The following is a 7,401-nucleotide window of genomic DNA, read 5'->3' as shown; positions in this document are numbered from 1 at the left end:
CCTTCAAGGCTCAGGGGTCCAGGATTATCTTCTGTGTCTGTGTTAATTGGTTTCCCTTTTCTTTGTTGAAGAGGGTCTGTGTAGTCTTTCTTCCTAGTCCGCCATCTTGCCCGTCCTCTCGAATATGACCCTTTTTGCTATAATCTTTATGACTCCACACAGTGATTGGGTAAGACTATGTAAATACGGTATATGGAATCTGTGATGGTTAGAGGGTTAAGGTTATGTGTCAACTTGGCTCGGCCATGGTTTTCAGTGACTTGGCAGTTAAGTAATGATGTTGTCATTTTTCATTTTGAGATGTGATGTAATTATCCTCCATTCTGTGATGTGTTATAAATCCTAGCCTTTTATGCCTGTGATTATGGTGCCATTTGAGAGCCAGTTGCCCATTGTGTTAATCTAAAGCAACAACATTCTTGATCAGATTCCAGGGACCTAAGAATAGGTTCTACTTGCTAAGGACTGCATGGACAGATGGGAGGCTGATGAATGGAAAGGAGACAGGTGGTGAGTGTATAAGTTCTGCCAACTAGTAAATAGAGGAGCACAGTCCCCTGCTTACTCAGATTACATCAAAACAAAGAAAACAAAAATCTTGGGGGAATCACTCCAATATAAAATCACCAATTAAATATGAACACGAAAACATCACAATGGGAGTTCCAGCAAGATGGTCGCTATGAGTCGGGGCCGACTCGACGGCACATAACAACAACATTGTAAGTCCCAAGGTTGGCAGAGCATAGAGGCTGCTGAGCAATGACACGGCTACATGCAGAGTCCAAGACTGCCATAGGGTAGAGACCATTCCCAAGGCTTCTCCTTATATACAGGAAGCAGACCACATCCCAAAGGCACCTACTCAGCTGTTGGTGGTAGATCCCACCATAGAGTCAATTGCCAGTCTCATCATGGGGAACAACTACCACCAGCTGCCCAGCCACTCAACCAGGCCCAGCCAAGTTGACACACAAACATAACCACCACAATTCCACCCCTTGTCAACTTGGCATCTGTACAGATCTTCATTGGTTGGCATCTGTACAGATCTCTTCCACTGGGTGGCTCCAGTCCCCTAGTTCCTGAGTGGCAACCTCACCCCCTTGGCATGGTGGGCCCTGTTCCTCTCCCTCTTGGGCATGGCAGCCCCACCCCCTCACTCTTGGGCAGTGGCTATTTCATTAAAGTTGGCTGTACTATAAGTAGGCAACTCTTTCTTAGTCATATTTTGAGTGCCTTCTGACCTTAGGGGCTCATCTTCCAGCACTATATTGGATAATGTTTCAGGGCTATTCTTAAAGTTTTCTAATAATATATCAGACAGTGTTTCATTGCTATTCATAAGGTTCTCATTGGCTAATTCTTTGTGAAGTAGATGACATCTTCCTTCTTCCAAGTCTGTCCTAGTCTGGAAGCTCCACTGAAATCTGTCCACAATAGGTAACCCTTCTGTAATTTGCTACATAGCCTCCAGCCTCATAGCAACATGTAAGTCACCACAGGATGACAAACTGACAGACAAGTTTGTCTCCCTTAGTTGTTCCAAACCGTTCTGCTCACTTCTTGCCTTCCCTTAAAGCTGCTCCAAACCTCATGCCCAGCTCCCCTTCCTGGCCTCCCTTAAAGCTGCTCTAAAAGCTCCCGGCATACACATTTACAAATGCTACAAGTATATTCTTTTTTATAACAAAGCATATGAGGCTAAGGATCATAGCCTTGGGGGACAACTAGGTCAACTGGAAAAACAGTTCATAAAGATAATGTTCTACATCCTAATCTGGTGAGTAGTATCTGGTGTCTTAAAAGCTTACAAGCTGCCATCTAAGAAGCAACTATTGGTCTCTTCTAGCCTGGCACACTGGAGAGTGAAGAAAAATGAAAACTCAAGGAAGCAAATAGTCCAAAGAACAAATGGCCCACATGAACAACAGTCTCCTCTAACCTAAGACCAGAGGAACTAGATGGTGCCTATCTGCCACTGCTGACCACTCTGACCAACACCACAATAGCAGATCCTGTTTATTAAAATCATCCCATTTGTAGTATTTTCTGTTATAGCAGCACAGAGGTAACCAAAACACATATTATCATCAAACTCACCAAAACTAAAGACAAAGGAAGAATCCTGGAAGCAGCATGTGAAAAATAAAAGTCACATACAAAGGGCAACCAATCTGACTAAGCTCTGATTTCTGAGCAGAAACCATGCAGGTGAGAAGGCAATGGGATGGTATATATAAAACTTTGAAAGAAAAAAATTTCCAACCAAGAATGATATATCCAGCAAAACTGTCCCTCAAATATGATGGTGAAATTAGGTCATTTCCAGATGAGCAGAAATTAAGGGAATTTGTTAAAACCATACCAAACTTACAAGAGATACTAAAGGGAGTCCTTTGGACAGAGAACCAATAACACCCAACCGTTAACATGATGACATAACCCAGAAACCAATGCAGTTATGGAAGTATCCAAAGTAAATAAGCTTACAAGATTTTAAACAGGAAACTGGAGTCATCAATTGGCAAATCAGGACAACTATAAATCAAAAACAGGGAAAAAATAGTGTAGTTACAGAACTTCTAAACGGTGAGGAAGTCAAGACAATTGCAAGATAGAACTGACTGTTCTAAATTTGAGAAGAAAATTATAAATCACAGGGTAATTTCAAAGAAAAATGATAAACCTTCATATCACAATAGAAAAGAGGACAAACACAAATATTTAGCAAATACCAAAGCAAGAGCAACAAAGGAAGTGATATCAAGAGACACACCTTAGAGACAAAGACAAAAATAGGCTAAAAATCAAAGATTGGAAAAAGATATAGCAAGCAAATAGCAATCATAAAAGAGCAGTAGTGGCAATATTAATCTCTGGTAAAATTGATTTTAAGACATACATCACCATAAGAAACGAGGAAGGACATTATATAATGATTAAAGGATTGATTGATCAAGAACCTAGAACCATGATAAATATCTATGCATCCAATGGAAGAGCCCCAAAATACATAAATCAGACTTTAACAGAACTGAAAAGCAAATAGATGACTCCACAGTCATAGAAAGAGACTTTAATACATCACTTTTTTGTTTTTTATTGTGCTTTGGGTGCAAATTTACATAGCAGAATTTGTTTTACATTCAATAGTTCATGTACATTTGGTTTCACTTCCTGATTACCATCCCCAACCCTAATTGACTCTCCTCCTCTCCCTTCCCTGTGACTCCACCCCCCATCCCTGTGCCCATCTTAGTTATGCATTCCTTTCTGTTTAGCTTTCCCTAAATGTGAATGCTGCCCCTCCGGTGCCCCATGGCTGATTGCTCCAAGGGGTGTATTTCTGTAGAGTGGGTGAGTGCATTGCCCTGGGTTGGGTGTTCTGCATATAAGTTTTACTACTGATGGGCTATGCCACCAGTGTTTCAAACGCCAGTGGAGTTGCACATGGTTCAGAGGTCTCGGTGCGGCTTGCAGACTGAGACAGACTAGGAAGAAGGAAGAAGCTATCCTCTTCTCAAAGAATTGGCCATGAAGGGATAGACTCTTTAACAAATGGTGTTGACAAAACTGGATATCCACCTGTAGAAAAATGAAACAAGACCCATACCTCACCCCATACACAAAGACAAACTCAAGCTGGATCAAAGACTTAAATGTAAAACCCAAAACTATAAAATTCATCAAAGATAAAATAGGGGCAAATCTAGGAGCCCTAATTTATGGCATAAATAGATTGTCAAGCATAACCCAGAATGTGCAGGAGATAGAAGAGAAACTAGATGACTGGGACCTTTCAAAAATTAAATACTTGTGTGCATTGAAAGATTTTGTCAAAAGGGTAAAAAGAGAACCTACAGATTGGGAGAAAATATTTGCCTATGACATATCTGACAAAGGACTTATCTTCAAAATCTACAGAAAACTTCAACATTTCAACACCAAAAAGACAAATAACCCAATTCACAAATGGGCAAAAGACTTAAACAGACACTTCACCAAAGAAGATATACCAACAGCCAACAAACATTAGAAATTGCTCACGATCATTAATCATTAGAGAGATGCAAATCAAAACAACAATGAGATATCATCTCACCCCAGCAATAATAGCAAAGTCCAACAGATCAGATAGTAACAAATGTTGGCAGGGTTGTGGAGAGATTGGAACTCTTGTGTACTGCTGGCGGCACTGTAAAATGGTACAACCATTGTGGCAAACAGTATGGCATTTCCTTAAAAAACTGAAAATAGAAGTACCATTTGACCCAGCAATTCCATTACTAGGAATATATCCTAAAGAGGTGAGAGAGAGCACATGAACAGACATATGTACACCTATGTTCATTGCAGCACAATCCACCATAGCAAAGAGACGGAAACAACCTAAATACCCATCAACGGATGAGTGGACAACCAAATTATGGTATATACACACAATGGAATACTATGCCACATTAAAGAACAATGAGGGATACGTGAATCATCTAGCAAAGTGGATAAACCTGGAGGACATTATGCTGAGTGAAATAAGTCAATCGCAGAAGGACAAGTACTGTATGAGCCCATTACTGTAAAAAGACAGAGAAGGGTTTGCTTGGGAAAGGGAACTCACCTAGTAGGTTACCAGGATGAGGAGGGAAAGGGAGGGATTACTTTAGGGCTAGTTGGGGCTTACATGCTGACAAGAGTAGGGGGAGGGATATACAGGAATGATATATGACCACCACGATAACATTGGGAAATGAGAGGACACCGAAATGTGCTCATAAGAGATAGATGACAGATGTTAAAACCAACCAGTGTGTCCACAATACCACATTGTCATTAACACCAAACACTAGGCTATACAAATAAACACATAAACACGTGAGATGATCAGACAGGGATCAATGAATAGAGGTATATTCTAGACCAAGGATAGACTCAGCTGAGGCTAATCTTGTACAGACATCAGTGATTCAAAATACCTGCAGTCCTTACAGAAACAATAGAAGACAGACACAGAGTAATCCTTCACAGACATCACAACACTATGGGAGAGAGATCCAATACAGCTACTACTTCAGGACCATAGTACTGTGGGAGACCAGACTCAATTGGCACAACAAAATACATAAAAGCATTGTTCCACATCCTACATTGGTGAGTAGCGACTGGGGTCTTAAAAGCTTTCAAATAGCCATCTAGGATGCAGCTAATGGTCTCCCAGCATTGGAAGTGAAGAAGAATGCACAAAAAACAAAACAAGGGCATTTAGAAGCAATTAACCCTAGATGGCCCTCGAGACAAGAAGAACCGGATGGTGCCCAGCTACCAATGCCAACCACTCAGGAAAGGATCAAATCTGGAGATCCTGGATCCAGATTTTTCCAGTGAGAGGAAAAATGTGGAACAAAATCCAAAAACTCAATAATGACCAGAATTACTGGTCAGATGAAGTCTGGTGAGACTCCCAGTACTATGGCCCTGAAATACATTCAGTGCCTGGAATAAAACTCACCCTCAGGGGCAGGCTCTCAGCCCAATGGTTAGTGAGATGTACATGGAGACCATTCAACCCAGGATGCTGCACCCACACACTCAATGGTAATGCATCCGCTAAAGCAATAAACCATGGGACACCAAAGGACCAACATTCAAACTGAGGAAATGCAAGACAAACAGGAGTGCATGATTATGAGGGGTACAGGGGGAGTATTGCAGGGTAGGGAGGGGAGGAGGCTGGGTTGGGGTTGGACGTGGCGAATGGGGAATGAAACTAAATGTACGCATGACTTTGAATGTAAAACAAGCTCTTAAAAAAAAAAAAAAAAAGAATTGGCCATGGAAAACCTTACGAATAACAGAGAAACACTGTCTGTTACATGACTAGGCAATTATATGAATAGCCCAGAAACACTGTCTGATACAGTGCAGGAGAATGAGCCATTTAGGTTGGAAGGCTCTCAGAATATGACTGGGAAAGAGCTGCATTATCAAAGAAGAACCAACCTGACTGATATGGATAAAGTAAAGCTTTTGAGAGCTCCATTTGCTAATATGACATGACTCAAATTGAGGAGAAACAGCTGCAAACATCCGTTAATGATGGGAACATGGAATGTATGAAGTATGAATCTAGGAAAATTGTCAAAAATGAAGTGGAATGCATAAAGATTGATATCCTAGGGATTAGCAAGCGGAAGTGGACTGGTTTTGGGCATTTTGAATCAGACGACCACATGATCTACTATGCCACGAATGACAAATTGAGGAGGAATGGCATGGCATTCATCATCACAAAGGATGTTTCAGATCTGTCCTGAAGTACAATGCTGTCAGTGATAGGATAATATTCATATGCTTACAAGGAAGATCAGTTAATATAACTATTATTCAAATGTATGCACCAACCACCAAAGGAAAAGATGAGGAAATTTGAAGATTTTTATCAACTTCTGCAGTCTGAAATTGACCGAATGTGCAATCAAGATGTGTTAATTATCACTGGTGACTGGAATGAGAAAGTTGGGAACAAAGAAGAATCACTGTAGTTGGAACATTTGGCCTTGGTGACAGAAATAATGTGGGAGATCACATAATAGAATTTTGCAGGATCAATGACCTATTCATTGCAAATACCTTTTCTCAACAACACAAATGGTGGGTATACACATGAACTTCACCATATGGAGTACACAGGAATCAGATTGACTATATCTGTGGCAAGAGGTTATGGGAAAGCTCAATATCTTTAGCCAAAACCAGGCCAGGAACTGATTGTGGAACAGACCATCAACTGCTCATATACAAGTTCAATTTGAAGTTGAAGACAATTAAAACAAGTTCATGAGAGCCAAAATATGATCTTGAATATATCCCTCCTGAATTTAGAGACCATCTAAAGAACAGATTTGATGCATGGAACACCAGTGACTGAAAATCAGAAGAACTGTGGGATGACATCAAGAACATCACCTATGAAGAAAACAAGAGGTCATGAAAAAGACAAGAAAAAAAGAAAAGACCAAAATGACAGACGAGACTCTGAAGATTGCCCTAGGGTGGAGAGTAACTAAAGCAAATGGAAGAAATGACAAAATAAAAGATCTGAACAGATTTCAAAGAGCAGCTCAAGCAGACAAAGCCAATTGCTATAATGAAATGTGCAAAGACTTGGAGTTAGAAAACCAACAGAGAAGAACATGCTTGTCATTTATTAAGCTGAAAGAACTAAGGAAAAAATTTAAGCCTCAAGTTCGATTATTGAAAGATTCTATGGGCAAAATATTGAATGATGCAGGAAGCATCAAAAGAAGGTGGAAGGAATACACAGAGTCACTGTACCAAAAAGAACTGGTCATTCTTCATCCATTTCAGGAGGTGGCATATGATCAAGAACCAATTATATTG

The sequence above is a fragment of the Orycteropus afer genome, unplaced genomic scaffold (genome assembly GCF_000298275.1).
Source record: "Orycteropus afer afer isolate SDZICR_OR568_19922 unplaced genomic scaffold, OryAfe1.0 scaffold00004, whole genome shotgun sequence".
Taxonomy (NCBI): Eukaryota; Metazoa; Chordata; class Mammalia; order Tubulidentata; family Orycteropodidae; genus Orycteropus; species Orycteropus afer.
This window is presented reverse-complemented; position numbering follows the sequence as displayed.